This window comes from Notolabrus celidotus, chromosome 1 (genome assembly GCF_009762535.1).
Source record: "Notolabrus celidotus isolate fNotCel1 chromosome 1, fNotCel1.pri, whole genome shotgun sequence".
NCBI classification, from domain to species: domain Eukaryota; kingdom Metazoa; phylum Chordata; class Actinopteri; order Labriformes; family Labridae; genus Notolabrus; species Notolabrus celidotus.
Window position 1 is genome coordinate 22,553,924 of NC_048272.1, and position 22,537 is coordinate 22,576,460.

The 22,537-nt window shown below is 41.9% G+C and overlaps 1 pseudogene; it reads left to right on the forward strand.

Annotated features, from left to right (window-relative positions):
* Positions 1 to 10,164: 10,164 nt before the first annotated feature.
* Positions 10,165 to 20,257, forward strand: LOC117812613 (annotated as a pseudogene).
* Positions 20,258 to 22,537: the final 2,280 nt, after the last annotated feature.

The following is a 22,537-nucleotide window of genomic DNA, read 5'->3' on the forward strand; positions in this document are numbered from 1 at the left end:
AAAAAATGGAGCAGCTTAATTCAAGATCCTCCCAGGATTCAGAGGGTACTAGTGTAATGGATATAAAAGTGATCTTCAAGAGTGAAAGGGTTAAAACAGTGTTAAAACTGTAAAAACAGTATAAAATAGTATATAAGTGTGTTAAAAACAGTCTAAAATTCATTTATAAAATATGTTATAGGTTAAAATGTTAATTCATTTTGCTAAGTTTAAAATGTAAGTTATATGAGTAATCGTTTGGTTTTGTTGGACTTGTTTTATTTGTTGGACACTTCCGATTTTTAGCCAGTAGGGGGAGCACGTTGCTTGTGGCTGGTCATTACAATTTGGAATGAAAGCCAGCAACAGCGTGTTTGTCTTTCTTTTCATTTCTCCCCGCTACAGGTAAGGAAAGTGCATAAAAACACAGGAATAACTATTTATGTGTTATCGTAGTGAATATAAATATGTGTGTGATGACATAGTTCTGTGTAGAGTTGGTTTAGTCAGTTTGTCAAGTGTTTGAATGAAAGTAACGGCAGATGCTAACGTTGTTATTAGCAGTTGCTAGCGTGAATGTGCAATCAGCGTGGTGTTAGACACGTACAGCGCCGGATGGCGGAAGAGTTCATTATTACGGTCCACTTTTGCATATCAGTTATATGATGCAGGGCACTGTTGAAGAAATGTATGTTTATTCTGAATCGTCATGTCATTACAATTTGGAATGAAAGCCAGCAACAGCGTGTTGTCTTTCTTTTCATTTCTCCCCGCTACAGCACGCTGTGCAGGGGTGTAACATTTGGAGGCACCGCTGGGATGTGTTTTGCCAGGGCCAGCTTCTACCCCAGATAGATGTCCCAGAGCATCACACAGCCCCTTTTATACTATCCAGTCATTGAGAGCATAAGGTGAAACGGCTACAGTGGGACCCAGACAGCCTAAGGACAGAGTGTATGCGATCTGAGGTATTCCTACATACTAGGAGAGCAGCTACCACTCCTCCAGGGTTAAAGGCACCACTTCACGTCATTAATATCCAAGCTTCTCTACTGAAAGATGGATTCATCAGAGTTGGAACAATTGCAACTTGAAGTAATTGGAGAGTTGTGTCTACTCTCTAGAGACAGTTTAGTGGAACTATGTGACTTTCTAATTATAGCAGGCCCAACGTTCGAGCATGTTACCGGCAAGAATAGAACAGCCCTCATCACACTGATATCAAGCCACATCCAGAGGGAGGAGCTAGAAGAACTGGAGGATAAAGGAATGTCTGACTTACTCCGCCTCCATGACAAAATCAGTGAACTCCAGACAGCTAAAAAAAATGAAACTACAGGGGAGGTAAATTCAGAAGAAACATCATCAATAGAGAAACAGGATGAAAGTCCAGAGAAGGAAAATATAGTGAAAGGAGTTGAGGCTTTGCAGCTTTATCCGACAACAACACAGAGACATGATGAGAGACATGGTCTGAAGGATGCAGAAATTAATAATGTGGTTTCAAGCAGAACGCCACCACAGAACACATCCTATTATCATCCGCCTCCCACATGGCATAAGGATTTTAAAATATCTGGCCAAATTGGTGAGGCCTGGACAGAGAGACCGACTTACCTTTTCAAGTTTAGCTCGCCAAATCGAACATGGACTGAGCAAAGGACTTCCGGAATCTGAGATTGTAGATGCAGTGATTCGAGCAATTTCTCCCGGCATGCAAATTCGCAGTTATCTCGAGGGAAAAGCTAACCTGACCTTACCAACATTAAGGAGGATACTTCGCTCACATTACCAGGAGAAGAGTGCGACTGAACTCTACAAACAGCTGACTTCGGAGGTTCAAGGCATTAAGAAACCCCACAGAATTTCCTCATTCGTACTTTTGACCTTAGGCAGAAGATTTTGTTTGCCTCACAGGAAGCAGAGTCGGGCCTCAAGTATGATCCAGAGTTAGTCCAGAAACATGTTTCTTCACACTGTGTTAACTGGACTACAAAATGACAACATAAAACGTGACCTCAGACCATATCTTGAACAGCATGACATTTCTGATGAACTGTTACTTGAGAGACTGAACACAGCCTGTGCATATGAGGCAGAGAGCCAAAGTAAGAAAAAACAGTTGGGGCAAAACAACGTCCTGTCAGTGTTCACTCAGCCCAGTCCAGCAACACCCCTGTTGAAAAGAATGAGAAGCAATCAGCTCAACAAAACACAGGTAAAGTCCTCTTAATGTACTGTCTCAGCTTGAAGAAATGAGGTCTGAAATGGCTTTACTAAAAGATCTTAAAGCTGAAGTGTCCCAGATCAGAGAGTCTATGCAGCAGCCCCTGTACATGTCCAGAGAACAACACAAGCCGCAGACAGGATGACCAGATGGTGCCACGGCTCAGCAGTTCGCTGTCAGCAGGTACAAGATCCACCCCCGAGATACTGGGTTTCCACCTGGTCCTGGACAGAGAGGTGAGACTGCTCATATCAGCAAAAGTTTGCTCCACTGTTTCCGGTGTGGCAGCAGTGAGCATTTCCTGCTGGTTGTCGATACAGAGGACAGAGACATTTTGCAGGTGACCCCTTAAACGAGGAAAGGCCGCTCGCGAGGGACAGGGAGTGACCAGTTACACAGAAGTGTCCCAGCTCTGTGCTCACTGTGGGCAGAAAGGGTGAAGAGGAAAGACTGAGGCAATGTGCATCATGTAAAAAGAGCTTTATTGTTCCAAGTCCTGTCAAGCTAACAATTGGATGTTGCACAGAGAAAAGTGTAAATCATTAACAAGTATGTCTGCGAACACTCACTCAAGAAGAAAAAAAAACAAGCTAATGTGCTCCACTAGTTGGAAAAAAACATGTGATCGATTGCTACATCCAGGGTGAAAGGGTGCAAGCTTTGTGGGCTCAGGCTCCCAAGTACAATAATTGATGAACAGTGGAAACAAGAACGTTTACCGGATGTAAGACTGAGAGACATTTCTGAAATTCTGGACAGTGCAGAGACACTAAACATAGTGGCAGCAAATGGCGAGAACATGCCATATGCAGGATGGGTGGAGGTCACTTTCAGACTAGCTCCAAAGAAGCACCCATCACAGAAGTTATTGTTCCAGCACTTGTAATGAAAGGTAACAAGTTTGTTTCGTCCCATCATTGGCTCAAATGTCATTGACCTCATCATAGACTGTAGCACAACACTCTAACTCCGCTGAGAGGGAACGCCTCAGTCACACAGTGAGAGCAGCATTCCCGGACATAAAGCCAAGTCAAGCACAAGCCTTTGTAGAGCAAGTAAGTGTTGAGGCAGAGTAAAGAGTAATGTGGTGAAGACAAAAAAAGAGATGGTCAACATACCTAAACACATGTCTGTCAAAGTTGAGTGTAATGTAAATATGTCCTCACCATCTGAAGATACAACACTTATTTTCGAGCCAGATGTGAACCCCCGCTGGTCAGAGGGACTTCCAATTCTGTGACACACTAGTAAAAGTGACAAAAGGTAATAAACCATCTATTACTGTCAGTGTGCAGAACCCCACAGACCATGACATAGTACTGACAGGTAGGACTATGATTGGGACTGTCCAGCATGTTCAGGCAGTTTATCCCAGCCTCCATATTCGAGGGTTGCCGGCCCCCTCCTCCTACCTCAATGAATCATATCAGAGTTGAGAAAATCAAGCAACTGATGATTTATGGGACCCACCTGTGAAGCTGAGCCACCTCAGTGAACCCAGAAAAGGGAATAGCTCACCAAATGTTGAGAGAAGAGTCAGCTTCCTTCTCAAAAACAGACGACGATATTGGCTGTATTGAGAAACTTCAACTGAGCATATCTCTGAAAGACACTGAACCTGTTGCAAAGACTTACCTCTCTGTGCCAAAGCCATTATACAGGGAGATGAAGGATTACTTGCATGATCTCATCGCACAAGCTGGGTGGAGAAATCTAGTTCACCATATGCATCACCTGTTGTTTGTGTTCGAAAGAAAGATGGAACTCTGCGACGTGTGTATTGACTTCCGAGAAGTGAACAGAAAAACTCTGCCCGATCGCCAGCCTATTCCAAGAGTGCAGGACATCATTGTGAGGGCTCGGAGGAAACTCCTGGTTCTCACTCTTGGATCAAGGTAAAGCTTACCACCAAGGCTTCATGGCAAAAGAAAGCAGACCTATGACAGCTTTTTGTGACACCTTGGGGTCTATACGAATGGATCAGAATTCCATTTGGCCTGATGAACGCTCCAGCTGCCTTTCAGCGATGCATGGAAGAATGTCTGGAAGGTCTACGAGATGAGATCTGCATTCCGTACTTGGATGACACCCTTGTCTTCAGTCGATCATTCGAGGACCATGTTGAAAATGTGAGAACCGTTTTGCAGCGGTTACGACAACATGGAATTAAACTAAAGCCAAGTAAGTGTGAGATGTTCAAGCGTGAGGTACGCTACCTAGGACGCATTGTGTCCGCTGAGGGTAGTAAATGGACCCTGCTGATACTGTCGCTGTCAGAGCATTGAGGAGAGAGAAAGCCAAAGACTGTGGGGGAGCTGAGAGCAGTTATGGGACTACTGAGCTACTACCGACAGTATATTAAGGATTTCTCTCGCATAGCAGGACCTTTGTATGCGCTGCTTGAAGGGGGGACCTGAATCAAATGAACAGAGGAAAAAGAACATATGGACAGGAGACTAAAGGGAAACATCAGAGGAGTTCCCTCACATAAAGTGATCACATGAGACTGACATCACCAACAGATACTGGGAAAAATTGATTGATTGTCTGGTTGAGCCACCTATACTTGCATTCCCAGATTTCAACAAATCATTCATCCTGCACACAGACGCATCCAACCAAGGTTTAGGTGCAGTACATGTATCAAGAACAGAGACAAGCTGCGCGTATGCCTACAGCATCCCGCCCCCTGACCAAAGCAGAGAAGAACTATCACCTTCATTCAGGTAACTAGAATTCCTTGCCTTGAAGTGGTCATTGTACTGACACGATTCCGAGACTATCTGATTGGTTCATCGGCACTGTCTACACAGACAACAATCCACTTACTTATGTGTTGTCAACAGCAAAGCTCAATGCAACAGGGAAGGTAGATGGGTTGCATGAACTAGCTGATTTCCATCTTACCATCAGATATCGCCCTGGAAAAGAAAACTGTGATGCTGATGCACTGTCAAGGATGCCTGTGATATTGAGCTGTGATAGAACAATGGACAGAGGAAATGTCTTCTCCTTCGTACAGGCTACAGTACAGGCAGCAGAAACAGACTCCTACACAGCTTGGTCAGTGATGGCGGTAGTGTACTGTTACAGATGAGGGGACGTTTACCTCTTTTCAAGAGAAACCATACGACAGGCTCAAGAAGAGGACCAAAATATTGGCCCTGTCGTCTGTCTGCAAGAAGTCCGATAAAAGACCGGTGGGACCAGAACTTAGTCATTCAGTGTACAGAGCAAGTGGCTTCTGCATGATTGGAACAAACTCAGCTTAAACGAAGATGGAATACTGTAATCGAAAAACTGCAACCAGAACACAGCTTGTGCTACCGTCAAGGTGTGGAACGCACACCATCACTTGTTCGAGACCGTTTCTTCTGGCCACACATGCAGAGAGACATTGAGCATTATGTGCTAAAGCGATGTGCCCTGCCTCAAACAGAAGAAGCCCTTCAGAGAAACAAGAGCTCCTCTTACACCTGTTGTCACGACTCAGCCATTCGAGTTGATATCCCATTGACTTTCTGCACTTAGGACAAGTGTAAGGGTGGATATGAATACATCTTGGTGGTAGTCGACCATTACACAAGATTTGCGCAAGCCTATGCCACACATCAAAATCTGCAAAGACTGTTGCTGACAAGATTTTCAACGATTACGCGCTGAAGTTTGGTTTCCCTTTGAGGATTCACCATGACCAAGGAGTGAATTCGAAAACCAGTTATTTGCACAACTTGAAAAAAACTGTGGAGTGATGGGCTCTAGAACAACACCCTACCACCCAGAGGGTAATGGGCAAGTGAGCGTATGAATCGTACCCTGCTGCAAATGCTGAAAACACTCACTGTGAGCCAAAAGTCAAATTGGAAAGAGTCACTGCCAAAGCTCATGTATGCTTACAACAGCACTCGATGTGAAGTCACAGGCTTCTCTCCATTTTATCTTTTATTTGGGAGGTCACCGAGACTGCCTGTTGACTTGTTGTTCGGCTTGACGCCTGAAACTGGAACTATTCATCATCGGGAATATATGAGGATATGGAAACAGCAAATGCAAGAAGCATACAAGATTGCTACTGAAAATGCAAAGAAATGTGCTGAGAGAAGCAAGCGAAACCATGACAACAAAGCAAGAAGTTCTGTGTTACATGAAGGTGACCGTGTTCTGGTAAAGAATATGACACCCCGGACAGGGAAACTTCGGAACCACTGGGAAGACTGCATTCACAAGGTCATTCGGCAGGTTGGAAAAGATATGCCGATATATGAAGTGTTGCCTGAGCAAGGTAAAGGCAGAAAAAGTAGGATTCTGCATCGTAATCTTCTTTTGCCGTGTGACCACTTGCCCCTGGAGATCCCACTGAAACCCGATGAATCACTGAGAACAAACAGCACTCGAATCAGCAGAGATAGAAAAGAATCACATCAAGATGATTATGATAGTGACGATGACGATGATGGTTATTATTACATGTATGGAGAGCAGCCACTGCCTGTGAGTCAACCTCAGGTTAACACAGACAGAGAGTATGCCATCAGGGACTTCAGCATAACCCCAGAGGATGTTGAGCACCAACCACAAGGCACACCGCAGCAGCTAGAAGCTCAGGGCACAGAGGACATGCTGGATGGACAAGAGACGTCTGGACTGGAGGAGGTGCTGGTTCAAGAGGACACATCAGGCATGGAGGAATCGCATGAGGAGACTGCTGTGGGAGAGAGAATGCAAGCGTCTACTCCACCTGCTCCAGCGGAAAGTAACAGTGAAGCAGAACAGCAACACCAGCGGCCAGTCAGAGAGAGGAGAGCTCCAAAAGTCTTCACATATGATCAGCTGGGTAATCCAGTTTGTTACAACACTGGACTCTCGAACATTGCCATGTTCTGGCACCCACCTCTGCCCTATGGACCAAAACACACAACAGGACCATGGATGATGCCTGTTCAACCCTTTAACTATCACACAGCTTTTGTACCTGGGTACTGACTCGGGGATGCTTTAAAAGACAAACATACACACATTACATACACTCATGGACTGTTTGAAGAGCTGAGTGCTGATACATACACACATTACATACACTCATGGACTGTTTGAAGAGCTGAGTGCTGATACATACACACATTTCGTACACTCATGGACTTTGCGAAAAGCCGAGTGCTTCCATACACATACTATTCCCTATTTCATGGACTGTCGAAGAGTTTAGTGCTAGCACCCACACAACAAATCCTCATGGACTTTTGCAAGAGCCAAGTGCCCACTTGTTTAAGCAAAAAGGTGTGATGCTTTTCAATCACTGCGTTGGGACAGTTATGTCTTCCGTTTTATTATGGTTGTAACCGTTTTCAGATAGCAGTGGTTAAAGTGAGTGGTGATGTCGGGACGACATCTGTTTTGAAGGGGAGTGTGTAATGGATATAAAAGTGATCATCAAGAGTGAAAGGGTTAAAACAGTGTTAAAAACTGTAAAAACCGTATAAATAGTATATAAGTGTGTTAAAAACAGTCTAAAATTCATTTATAAAATGTTATAGGTTAAAATGTTAATTCATTTTGCTAAGTTTAAAATGTAAGTTATATAAGTAATCGTTTGGTTTTGTTGGACTTGTTTTATTTGTTGGACACTTCCGGTTTTTAGCCAGTAGGGGGAGCACGTTGCTTGTGGCTGGTCATTACAATTTGGAATGAAAGCCAGCAACAGCGTGTTTGTCTTTCTTTTCATTTCTCCCCGCTACAGGTAAGGAAAGTGCATAAAAACACAGGAATAACTATTTATGTGTTATCGTAGTGAATATAATATGTGTGTGATGACATAGTTCTGTGTAGAGTTGGTTTAGTCAGTTTGTCAAGTGTTTGAATGAAAGTAACGGCAGATGCTAACGTTGTTATTAGCAGTTGCTAGCGTGAATGTGCAATCAGCGTGGTGTTAGACACGTACAGCGCCGGATGGCGGAAGAGTTCATTATTACGGTCCACTTTTGCATATCAGTTATATGATGCAGGGCACTGTTGAAGAAATGTATGTTTATTCTGAATCGGTCATGTCATTACAATTTGGAATGAAAGCCAGCAACAGCGTGTTTGTCTTTCTTTTCATTTCTCCCCGCTACAGCACGCTGTGCAGGGGTAAAACTAGCAATAGAGATGTTGAGATCCTGACAAATAGCTCTCAACAAGATGTGGTTAGCACACCGAATGAACAGAACAAATCAAAGACAGTGACACCAGCCAGAAAAACACTCAGGAAGTGACTCGCCAGCAAAATCAAGGCTCTCTTTGTCAGAAAATACGCCAGAGAGTCAATCCTGAACGTGATGACCAAACTGAGTGACAAGGAAACCTCAAGTCAAAGAGAGACAGAAATGGAATCATCAGTGGAAATTGTTCTTGACAGTGTTGATGAACTTGTGAACGACATGATCTCAAAAGGTGTCTGGAATCCGAAAGCAGTTCAACAGAAATTTGCCTGTTTGAGAAACTTGCCAGCTACATTTCCAGCGGCAATGATGCTGAGTTGCTGAGTGAAACCCTGGCTGATCACCTGATGCCTGAAGAAGACATTGAAGTAAAGTCTCAGGTGGATATCAGGACAGAAGTAGAGCGTTTCATGAAGCGGATGAGGAACTGGCTCAATCAGCAGGTACGAAAGTGCAAAGGAAAGAAGGGCAACATTAGTATGGCTGTGACACAGATCTCAAAGGTTGTGAGCATTCAGCCAGAAGAAACGAGTGCTCCGGAAGAAGAGACAGAGACTTTAACCTGCATCACACCTAAGACTGACATAAGAGTGAAGAGCGTGACATTCACCCCTGAGCATGCAGTACCCCAACGATCCACACCTGAGTGTGCAGTACCCCAACGATCCACACCTGAGCGTGCAGTACCCCAACAATCCACACCACCAAACTCCAAAACTGGGACCAACTGACCTGTGAAATCATCGTGTTGGAGCTGTCACGCACGATCCTGAAAGATCTCCCCATCAATCAGACCCACAGCGCCTATGAAGCCACGGAAAGTAAGAGGCTGAAAACGATCATCATTGCCTCTTTCTGTTGGTCTGCCATGTTTGTTTACACCGAAGTCACGTTTTACTAAGCGAGATTTGGAATATTGAGCTTGAAGAACCTGATTCTCTGCTGAAAAGAATGTGTGTCCATAGTGCACACCACACACTATGGACACTATGAGATCAGAAGAGAGAGATCTTGTGCGATCTGTCTTTTGTTATCATCAAGTGTGTGGTCTCTAAATGTGTGAAGGTTTGAAGAATCCTGTGATGTGTGACAGTTATATCAACATTTTAATGCCTGGAATACGCTTCCCATCGCAAACAGAAAACTCAAGGACAAAATCTCTTTTAAAAAAGTCATCAAAAGATTTGTTTTAAGCTTGAGATAGACTCAATTATTATCTGTTGTGATCTTCTGACTGTTTCTGTATTCTTTGTATTATTTTCTATTTCTCTTTTAGATTATTTTTCTCAGGGTTGCTATGGCTTATTCATGTTCAGCAATATTTATTATATATTTTAAGATGTATTGAACTGTGATTGTAAATTACTGTTTTTTATTGTTATGTGTGGACCCCAGGAAGACTAGCGACCACGTTGTTGAAGCTAATGGGGATCCGAATAAAAAATAAAGAATAAAGAATAAATGCGGCAGAAATTTTGTGTGTGCTGTTCCCCAGATCTGTGCCTCGATTAAATCCTGTCTTGGAGGTCTACAGAGAATTCCTCTGATTTTATGGCTTGATTTGTGCTCTGACATGCACTGTCAACTGTGGGATCTTATATTAGACAGGATTCAGTTTGTCCAGGTGTTTCTGTTTAACAGGTCAGTGAGTGAATACAGTTGTTTACATTCAAAGTTAAATGGTTCCGTTAGAGTCACAATGGCTTCGGATCCACGTTCTGTGAGATCACAATGAGACATTCTGAAATCAGATCACAAAATCTGAGCAGACTCAAAATTGAGTCACTTTTCATTGTCTGAGGACAGAGCCACACACACTTCACACTACCTCGTGTAAGATATCGACCACTGTGTCCAAAACAAAAGAAAGAGAGAGAATGAATTCTGAACAAGTTGAACAGGACAGAAAGATGAGGGAGATGTCTACAGCTCTGACTGAACTCCGTACGGAGGGGAAGCTGTGTGATGTTGTGATCAAGACGGAGGAGGTTGAGTTTAATGCACACAAGATCATCCTGTGTGGCTGCAGCTCGTACTTTCGGTGAGTAGGGTACCTCTGCAAGGCAAAGACTGTGACGCTAAACTCGTACGCACACAGGCAAACAGGTGCAAACACCAATATGAACATAGAGTATGAAGTGCATCTTTACAAATACACTGAGGAGATTTTCTTTAACATGAATTTGCAATATTTGTACCAAGTTAGTTATATAAGAAACATAACCTCATGTCTACAGCCCTCCTAAAGGTTGCAAGGTTTTAACCCTATAACGCCAAGCGTATCATATTTGGTACATCCATTTTTGAGACCTCTACATCATCAGTGTAATATATTTCTTTCGAAAAAACTGATGTAAACAATCAGATACATGCAGTGCACGGATAATTGGGGCGGCTGTGGTTCAGTGGGTAGAGTTGGTCGTCTATCAATTGGAAGGTTGGCAGTTCAATCCCAGCTCCAGCAGTCACATGCCGAAGTGTCCTTGAGCAAGACACTGAACCCCGAATTGCTCCCTCTGTTGTTCAGAGGTGTGTGAATGTGAACGAATGAGATCAGCTAATACCAATGGTCCTTAATGGTACTAAATAGCAGTCTCTACCATCGGTGAGTGAATGGGTATGAATAGGTGACGAGTAGCGTAAAAGCGCTTTGAGTGGTCAGAAAGACTAGAAAACCGCTATATAAGTACAAGTCCACTTACCATTTACCATAATCCACCAGGTGTGAGTCATTCTTGCACCAGAAGGACGTCACTTGTGGATCAGCTGTGGATCAGAGACCCTCTAAGCATTTCAGGGATATTTTTACCAATTTTGAAAAAGTTTGGATGAAAAAAAATTTAAAATTGTTCCTGAAACTTCAAGAGGAATGTAATGTTAAACTAATACATATTTCATTACTTAATTTTTTGTCAAATCATGTTAAAATGTGTGTATCAAAGTTGATACAGGAGGTATTTATTTGCAGACTTGTCAATCACTCACCAACTTCAAATCCGGACTCCAAACCCACCTATTTAGAAAGGCTTTTGACCTATAATTGATTGATTTATTAGGGCCCAAGCACCGAAGGTGGCGAAGGCCCTATTGTAACCCTAAGGGTTTCATATTATAGGAGATTGCAGTTTTGGACCCCTGAACGTTAATGAAAGCGCAAGTATTTTTGCACACTCATCGGGCCTGGTGAAAATTGCAAGTTATTATAGGTCTCGTAAAAAAAAATCTGTAGCGCCCCCTAGAGGTAAAAATAACACCCTACGCATCGAGTTTTTTGAGCTACATACATGAAAAATGGTACACATATTTATGGCATCAGGACGCACAAAAAAGTCAGTGGCACCCATATTCAAAACTCAACAGGAAGAGTGCCACCTAGCTTTGAACATGAAAAAATGGGCCAAAATGGGTCCGTGCAAGGGTGCATACTTTTGCTAATTTCTCCTAGAGCTTTTCTCCGATTCAGTCCAAACTAGGCACATTCTATAGTAAACCCATTGACGATTAATACAAATTAAAGGCATTCCATTCAGACGAAAGATGTGGGCGTGTCGGACTTTGGGGCGGGGCATAAAAAAAAAACGGTGGAAAATTGATATTTGTGACTTTAAAATGCACGTAATTTCACCTCATCCAACACGCTCGTCAGTGCTGGGAAAAATTGCGACATTTTATGGGTTTCGCAAAAAAAGTCGAAAAAATGTGCTCACTAGCGCCCCCTACAGTTTTCAAAAACCCCTCCACATAGGGGTTATTTTAAGCTACATGCTTGAAAAATTTTACACATATTCATGGCATCAGGACGCACAAAAAAGCCTCTTGCACCCATATCCCAAACTCAACAGGAAGAGCGCCACCTAGCTTTGAACATGAAAAATGGTGTCAAAACAATGGTGCATACAAACGCTATTAACTCCGAGAGCTTTTCTCCGATTCAGTCCAAACCAAGGGCAACCTATAGTAGACACCTTGACGAGAAAAAATTATGAGAACAAATTTTGATCAGACCAAAATTGTGGGCGTGGCATGCGTTGAGGCGGGGCATCAAACGCACATACAGCTTTGAATGTGAAAATCGGGGCCAAAATAAGGGTGCATACTTTTGAGAGCTCCTCCTAGAGTTTTACTCCGATTCAGTCCAAACAAGGCACATTCTATAGCAGACATATTGACGATTAAATTATTGTTAAAGGAATTCTGTTCAGACAAAAATTGTGGGCGTGGAAGCCGTCGAGGGGGGGCATCAAACGCACATACAGCTTTGAATGTGAAGAATGACGCCCAAATAAGGGTGCATGCTTTTTAGAGCTACTCCTAGGGCTTTTCTCCGATTTAGTCCAAACAAGGCACATTCTATAGCAGACATATTTACGATTAAATTAGTGTTAAAGGAATTCTGTTCTGACAAAAATTGCCCCGCATATGTTGAGGCGGGGAATCAAGATGCAAAGGAGAAACAAGCCCTGCAGAACTCATTTAAATATGTACAAATACTGTTGTGTAGAAAGCTGTTTCTTAATTGTTGGTAATATATTATTTCTTGGACATGTCAATTACTGTTATTAATGTGTTATATTTTTTTTTTGGGCTACATTTTTATATATCTTCAAATGCTCTTATTTGTATTTCCTTTGAGTTCTTCTTATAATTGGTAATAAATGTCTGTTTTCTAAAAATCTGTCTGTTTCATATCATCTCTGACTGAAACATATTAATACATAAATATGAACACTATAAGGTTCACATCATTTTTATCCAAAGTAACACTAAGAACAACGCTCAGACTAAAATTGTGGGCGTGGCACTCTGTCAAGTTTGGAGGTTTTCTTGGCAATCTGCCAAAAACTTTGAACATTTGCGCCATCTAAGCCAGTATATACTCTCAGATCTAGCTTTCGCATCGTGTGGTGGCAAATATCAGACGGCGGTTTATATGTGGCGGCGGTTCACGTAGGCGGCGGCTGCGGGTGTGCGAGGGCCCGTTCATCGCCGCTTTATAAATAAATGTATTATCATTTTTATCATTATTATTATTATTATTATTAATATTAATATTAATATTATTAATATTAACTCTATTAAATTTCATACATTATGCATTCCATAAAGCAACATACAGTATTTTTATTATTTAAGAAAACTTTTACATGACATAAATAGGTATATTTAGAGGAAAATTGAGATATTTATAACGTTTATTGTATTTTTATATATGCAACCTGATGAATCATGATGATTGATGACTGGTGGGATTTTGCCATGGCTCCCAAGTAAATAATTATCTTTTGCTCATTGATTTCCACTAAAAAATAAACAATTCAGAGAAGAAATATACAAAAAAATGGTTTGAAATTAAAAAATTTTTTCATTTGAATGAAACTCGAAGTTTAATAGGGTAAAGTTTTGTTTTTACATGCTTTAGTTTGTTTAAAAAATAAGAAACTTTGAGCAAAAATCTGACACCAAAATGCCTGATGTACCAAATATGATGCAAATTAAAACTCATATGAAAATTGCTATCTAATTTATTTTTTTATTATTTGTCAGAAGACCCAATAAACAATCCATATTCAAAGAATTAGAATTTTCTGACAGTTATTTGATAGTTCAGGCTTTACAGGGTTAGTGCTGAATATAGAAAACCTGAAATATGTGCTCCAATGTTGCTGGACAGACTTTTAATTTGACCAAACAAAGGAGCAGAATAAAAAATTAGGTCAGGAAATTTCAAGAAGACCACGTGTGAGTTTTTTGTAAAGTGTTTACAAAACTTTTGCTCGGATTCGACTCGATCACGCCAGTTTTGTATCAAATACTAAAGAAGTAGTGCTCATTTTCTCCATAGAAAGAGAAACCTTAAATTAGAGCTCTGTCGCTCTGTAATGTTCACTCTTTAAACCCTCATTTCTTTTTAATCTCACAGCACCCTCTTCACTGGTGCCTGGGCGTCCTCAGGGAAGCAGGTGCACACTATCCCGAGTGTCACCAGAGATGATGCACCTCATCATCAACTACGCCTACACCGCGTCCATCCCCCTGAACAACGATAACGTGTTGGATGTTTTAGAAGCAGCAGACCAGTTCTTGATCCCGGGGATGGTCCAGAAGTGCTGCTCCTTCCTGGAGAACCAGCTGTGTCTGTTAAACTGTATGACCATCTGGAGAGTGGTGGATTTCTACCACTGCCCTGAACTCCGGGACAAGGTCTTACAATACGTCCTGCAACACTTTGAGGAGATCACTTTGGTCTCTCAGGAGTTCCTGGAGGTCTCTGTGTATCTGCTGGGGCTCATCATCGAGAACGATTACCTCAGCGTGAAAGATGAGTCCGTAGTGTTTGAGGCTGTCCTCCGCTGGATCAACCACCGGCCTGATGAAAGACGAGGGTTAATCGCTCAGCTTTTGCCCAAGGTAACTCAATATTTCAAACTATGAACAGAGACCCAACACCAATACAGGGTAAGACCCAGTCTTGCCCCAACTTAATCCTACATGAGCATTGCACCTCACAGTATTTAACTTGTTACAGTGGCGAGGTAAAACTGTCTTTTAACAGGAAGAAACCTCAGAAGGCAGAACCAGACTCATGTTAGATGGCCATCTGCCTCGAACGACAGTCTCATTCATACACCACTAAACAACCCAAAAACTTCCAATTGATGACGACTGACTCTACCCACTGAACCACAGCTGCCCTACGTCTGTCCTCAGATTATTTGGTGCCAAATAGGAGTTTAAACAACTGCTTTTTGGCTTTGGTTTGGATTCAGGAGGGACGTAAATAGACATAGAAATTATTTTAATTTACATGCTCCCACTTTAGACCAATCTAAACATACATGCATTCCACGTTTTTCTCATCTTCTACAGACTCTGTTGGTAGAGCAATCATTAGGGTTTTGGAAAACTTTGATTTTCTCCCCAATAGTAGCTTAAAGGAGGGCGAACTCAAGAACAAGGCAGAATGCAGTCTGAAAACACAGCTATCTATAACTCAATGAACAGACAACAGTGCATAAACAGGCTTTGTACCATGTCTATTATGGCTGTTTCTAACCCCTTCCCTTTGATATATGTGCAGGTGCGGCTTGGCTTGTTGAATGACACATACCTGCGGTTCACAGTGTTTCTTAACACGTTTGTAAGAGGAAACCTTGAATGTATCCCGATCCTGCGCAATGCAACTGCAGCAAACAGAGAATTCAGAGACCTAAGACGCTCAGATATCATCTACCGTAACCTGCTGAGCTGCCCACGTATGCCTCATTCCATCTTATTGGTTGCTGGAGGCAAAGATGCCTTCACGCCGGCACTCACCCTTGAGGCGTATGATCCCCGAGCCGACCGCTGGGTCACCATGAGCACTGAGGGGGTTCTGCGCGCTCATCACGGCGCCGCTGTCCTCAACGACTTTGTGTACTTAGTCGGTGGTTGCAACGCTGACAGTTACCTGAGCACTGTAGTGAAGATCAACCTCCCCAACAACACCTGGCACCAGATAGCATCCTTGAGCCAACCCCGCTGCTACGTCAGCATCGCAGTGCTGAACGGATGCATTTACGCAATGGGAGGCTTCACTGGACGATACTACTTAAACTCTGTTGAGTGTTACAGCCCTGAGACTGACCGGTGGGTCTTTGTAGCGCCCATGCATGCAAAGAGGTCTGGGGCTAGTGCCACAACTTTAAACGGCAAGGTGGGTGACACAGGAACGACATCATGCCCTTTCACACATAAACTCCTTAGATGTACTAGATCATGTCAGGGCCCATGTTTTCATGAACTTGCTTGTCACACATGCCAGACCTGCACTCACACCTGGAAACAGATCCAGACCTGCGCTTACGACTTCAATTTCTTGACTCAGATTTGCTGCTTGTTGTTTCCCCATCTGAGGGTTTTAAGTACACAGTCAGAATAACTGTCCCTAACCTGTGTGCAGGTGTACATTTGTGGGGGCTATAACGGAGTTTGCAGCGTCTGCACGGCTGAATGCTACGACCCAGAGACCAACACCTGGCGTATGATTGCCCCCATGAGCCGCCCGCTGTGGCCTCGGGGTCGCTGCCTACCATGGCAAGATCTATGCAGTAAGTGTGTGACTCATATGTGGCACACATGTTCTCAGTGCACCATGTTTAAGTTGACTGGAGGATAACAGGTGACTATTTGAAGGTGTTTGAAACCGTTATCAGGCGGTCACAGTAATGTCTGCAGCTCAGTTTTCCCCTCAGCAGCTAACACAGTGAGTGTTAATGAGATAAACACATCAAACGCACTATGGGTTGTGTCACTATGCAATAAAAAAACATGCTCTTCCATTCAGCTTTTCTTTTGTAACTTCTAAAAAATTGAAGAAAGCTGGTAAACAGCGAGGCTGCAGGGCACTCTGCATGGTGAGTGATGCAGACTGCAGCCGTTTGTGAACCACTGGTATCATCTGATTCAGTACTGTTTTTACCAAGTCCCACTTGGTTGGTCAATGGACTCAGCACAAGGCATGAGGAAGTGTTAGCTTAGGCAGCTAAGGACAAAGAGTATAGAGTTGTTGCTCTATAATGTAGTTTGAGGCTGGATTGCCTCAAACTAATATTGACGTTTCCCATGGATTGGGCACATTTATAGTCCAGTTGCAGGGACAGGCCAAAAATGCATTGTCATGATTAAGGTGGTTGAATTTGCATGGATTCTCTGAACTGCGACTTACTTGGCAAACTGACTTAAAGCTAGGGTTGGTAGTCACGAAAAACTAGTATGAATTTGAATGTAGCATTTCCTCAGAACTCCGTCTAACCCCTCCCCCCTCCTCCAAAACGACGCCCCCGCTCACATGCACAAGCGCTGCTGATTCACTACCATATGATCGTGACTGGTTCAAAACCTTAAAGAGGCAGTGCAATATATGAAATAGAAGTCTTTTGGACTTCATTAAAGAACTCAATGATACCAATAAATTAGAATTAAATAAGGACTATTTGGTGACACTTAGACCAAAATAAATCTCATCTTACATTCTCTCCTCTCTTCAAATGAAAATTTTACATCTCTTTCAACCAAAGTCAGATCTACAAAGATGGAGCAGCCTACCTATCTCCTTTATAGGTAGAATACAATCCATTAAAATGAATGTGCTCTCAAATACTTATACCTATTTCAATGTTTACCCATTTTTTTGCCTAAAAAGTTTTTCTCTCAATTGGATTCGATGATTTTAAATTTTATGGGGAGGTAAAAACCCAAGAATCCGCAAATCTCTTCTCCAGAGAGGAGATCACAGGGAGGACTCTGTTTACCCAACTTTCAGTTATACTATTGGGCAGCTAACTTGCACAAAGTTGCACTCTGGATCTCGGACACGGATGGTGAGTGGGTCCATCTAGAAGCTAGCTCCCGTCACTCCTCATCCCTAAAAGCTCTGGTATGTAGCAGTCTTCCATTTAAACCTAGACTGCATTCTACCAACCCCATAGTTATTAACACTCTGAAAATCTGGCAGCAGGTGAGACATCAATTCGACTGGACCTCCCTACCATTAGCCACACCTATTTGTAATAATCAGCTATTTAACCAGCCAAGATCGACTCAAGGTTTGCTTCCTGGAGCAGACAGGGCCTGTCTTGCCTAGGGGACCTATCTGTTAACGGTGTCTTTGCTAGCTTTTCACAGTTATGCTCTACATTCAACCTTCAACAGTCTGACTTGTTTAGATAGGAATCCCTGAATAAGGTACTAAGATAACTTCCAAGCAAGTTAATGTCCTCTCCTTTGCTTCATTAATAGCCCGTCGTCGGATTCTCCTTCTCTGGAAGACTCATTCACCTCCTTCAAACACATCCTGGCTTCAGGATCTGCTATTTTTTTTTAAATTGGAAAAGATCAAATACACTATTCGTGGTTCAACAGATAAATTTTACAGGTGTTGGCAGCCTCTCATCTCTCACTTTCAAAGAATGCAATCTATTTAGCTGAACTAAAGTCATGGCAGGATGATTATGTATGCTCACTAGTGATCTAGGAAGAACATGTTGATTCTTGATAACACGATGTCCTTCTTTGTTTGTTTGATATTATTATTATATTTTCTTTTCTTTTTTTTTTGTTGTTAGGTGCACTCTCTGTTACTCACTTTGCGTAAATGTATTCATTTGCCTGTCTCTGTTTGTCATACTGCTGTTTTTTAAATGTTAAATAAATAAAATTTGGTTTAAAAAAATAAAAATAAAAATAAACAAAGCAGAAGAGGGAGAGGATTGAAAGGATATATCCATCAATAAGATAGCTCATGTGTGTAGGTTTCATATTTACGACGGCGTATTAGGGCCACTCTGAAAAAAAAAAAGTAAATTTTCGAGAAAAAACTCAAAATTTCTGAGATTATAAAGTCGTAGATTTTTGAGAGAATACTTAAAATTTTCGAGTTTTTAAAGACATAAATCTGTGAGAAATCAAACTCAAGCAGCCCTTTGACCATTTCACTCCATCATGGACCTACTTGACAGCCTCATCAAATTGTACTTCCTACTTGGACTCAGCAATAAGGATATACTACTGATTCTAGCCCAGAATCATCACATTATTATAAGCATCTGGACTTAAGACATTACAGGTGTCGTGCCGAGAAACGCCGGCACGCCGAGAATTGCATGCACCTCGCAGGAACGCGCACCGCTCATAGTAGAGTTGTCCACGGCAATGTACAGTTTAAAACTCTGTCTCTGTAGCTGAATAATAGGTGGATGCATCTTTCGGCAGACAAATCAGTATTGCCGAATTATGCATCAACCCATAAAGTTAGTGTCTGATCTTTTGTAGAATCACAACCTGCTGTCTGCTCATATTTTGGACTTCGTGGATTCATTATTTACAAAAATATGACTTGTTATTGTCTCTGCAGGCGTTTCTTTAAAAACTCGAAATTTTTAAGTATTTTCTTGAAAATCTACGACTTTATAATCTCAGAAATTTCGAGTTTTTTCTCTAAAATTTTCAACTTTATAAACTCGAAAATTTACTTTTTTTTTTCATAATGGCCCTAATTTGCCGTCGTACATATTCTATATATTAAATAATTAAAAAAAAAACAAAAAAAACCCATCAGTCATAGCTTTACATTTAAAAGAGAAGTAATAAGGAGATACCAAGACTCAACAGTGGATGCTCGTGCCTTATGAATTACAGCCAGTGATCTTTCTATGAGAGCGATATCTCTAAAGTAATTAAACCGTGGTCTTCTTAGCTTTTACCTCTTTTTTAAGAACACATTTTGTATTGATTGCCATCGGGACAGAACGATCATTTTAAGCAGTATAAAAAAAAGTGTATCTAATCTGACTACTAACCCCAGCTTTCACTCTTTAATTTTGAACTCCTGGTGTGAGTGTTGTTTCCTCAGGCAATTGAAACGCTGGACTTACATTTCCGTCTTTCTTTCCTAGATTGGCGGCCTGATTAGAGGATACAACTACGTGATCAAAAGTGAGGTTTACACCCCTCACAACGACAACTGGCAACTAATGCCACGCATTTCCACCCGACGCAGTTACTTTGGCGTAGAAGTGGTGGATGACCAGCTCTTTGTGATCGGCGGATATGACAGCTTCAACACTATGCTAACTGTCCAGCGCTACGAAGAGGAGGCCAGGATATGGGTTAGCGCCGCTCCCATTGAGATGCCCCGCAGTGGTCTCAGCTGCTGTGTGCTGACCGGACACTACGAACTGAACAAGAGCTTGTTCCCTCGTCCTCAGCTGTAGAGGAGGCTGCAGGAGGATCCAGCTGACCCTCAGCCTGTGTTCCTGCCAACTAACATCTAACATCATTATAAAACTAATAAAAATAAATGCATATTAAAAGAAAAGGTGCTCTCACGGGTCTAATTCATACCTGAACCTTTACTTATTATGTGGATAAGTACTCTATGGTAACATGTAAATACTCTCAACGCTCTACCTCATGGATTTAAGAATTATTTAAATGAACTACTTTGTAATTTGTCTTTAGTTTTAATGTATAATCTTTGTTACTGTATCCTGTGTGTGTGTGTGTGTGTGGTGTGTGTGTGTGTGTGTGTGTGTGTTGTGTGTGTGGTGTGTGTTTACTCACCAAATAAATGACTGAATAAAAGACTATACATTCAAATAACAAACTCTCCCTTGAAGAAAGTTTTCAGGCTGGGAATCAGATAACTCTTTACAATTATAGAGACTTAGAATGTTTGATAAAACATTGAACAAAAACTATAAATAAAAGTGGCCTAAGGTAATCTGATGTGAAAAGAAATGGGTTAAATCAGCATCTCATGTTTGCTGACTGATGAATTGTAAATAAATCAGGTAATTAAATATATTTTGTCTTAAATTATTCTGCTTTTGTGTTTATTGTCTAACAAGTGACTAAATATAACTAAATAGAACTTGGGAATAGAAGACTGGATAACCTTTGTGTGTGGTATTATATAAACTTTAGTCTGTTACTAAACTCTGGTGATGTTCAGTTTCAAAGTTGGCACCACTGCAGCATCCAATTAGTGAATGACCCTGAATGACTTCAGGCCAATTGCCCTGACCTCGATTTTAATGAAAATCTTGGAGAAATTGGTCAGGTCTGAGATTATGAAGCAAACTGAACATGTTTTAGACCCCATGCAGTTTGCATATAGGCCTCAAAGAGGAGGGAGGATGCCACTAGAACCCTGCTTAATATGCTTTATAAACATCTGGACAGGAAATGGGACTCATGCTAGACTTCTCTTGTGGACTTCTCTTCTGCTTTTACACAATCCAGCCCCACCTCTGATCAAAAGGCTGTTGGAGCAGTTTGAGCTAAGTAACAATTATATGGGCTGGATTCTTGACTCCTTACCAGACAGGACTCAGAGAGTTAGAGTAATGCACGCGGTCTGATCGGAGATGCTCCTCTACAGGTTCTCCACAAGGGTGCTGCTGTCACCTCTACTGTTTATCCTTTACACTAATATGTGTCAGAGCAGACATGAAAACAGATCCATTATAAAGTATGCAGATGATTCTGTCATTGTAGTCCGCTCTATGAAAATGAAACCAGCCACGGTCCAGTCGTTGATCAGTTTGTTGAGTGGTGTGAGGAGTCTTACCTTCAGCTCATGTTTCTAAAACCAAAACATGGTTATTGATTTCAGAAGGAGTATCACATGAGTGAAGTGACTCAATCAAGGGTCAGCCTATCGAGTCTGTGCAAACTTATAAATACCTTGGGACCGTCATTGACATGAAACTGAACTTTGAGGCAAACTGTGCAGCAGTGTGTAAAAAGGCTCACCAGCGTCTGCATTGCTTGAGAAAACTAGCTTTCTTTCACATTGATCGAACAATCATGACCATGTTCTACCATGCTTTTATCGAATCTGTTGTGTCCTTTTCTTTAGTGTCATGGTTTGGCCAAATCACTCTAAAGGAAAGGAACTCATTAAAACCAGATAGTTAAATGGTCAAGCAAGTTGATTCGTGAGCCACAGGCATCCACAGCATCCCTGTACACTAATCAGTTACAGCAGATAGCCACCTCTATTTTAAATAATGCCTCACACTCTCTGCACAGTGATTTCCAGCTTCTACACTCTGGACGGACAGTTTTTAGTCCCAAGGTGCAGGACGCAGCGTCACAAGAAAAGCTTTGTTCCTGCTGCTATTACTGAGCTGAACAAACATAGCTTTTATTTTCTCACACAGTCAGCCCCCAATCTTATGACTGAGCACAGATTGTCTTATCATGTCTATTCATTTTACCATTTTTAGTGTTAGATTAGTTTTTAGGATATTTTGTATGTTTGCACATTAAGTAGATTGTTCTGTCTGAAGTCTATCTTGTAATTTTGTATCGACCTAACATATCACTGGCTGCAAACAAGTTTACCTACGGGTACAAATAAAGTAACCTGAACCTGAAAGAGGTGGGCCTTTAGCCTCCTCGCTCACAGCTACAGTTTTTCCGCTAAGCGGCAACCTCCGGTCTCAAACGATGAAGCCCATGCGGAAGTGTTATAAACGGCAATACATCAGAATCTGGCTTGAGGCTGGCTGCAGAAACACCGGAAACCACATAGACATGAATGGGAAAAAGGCGATCTTTGCAGCATTCATAACATGTTTACAGCCTGGTT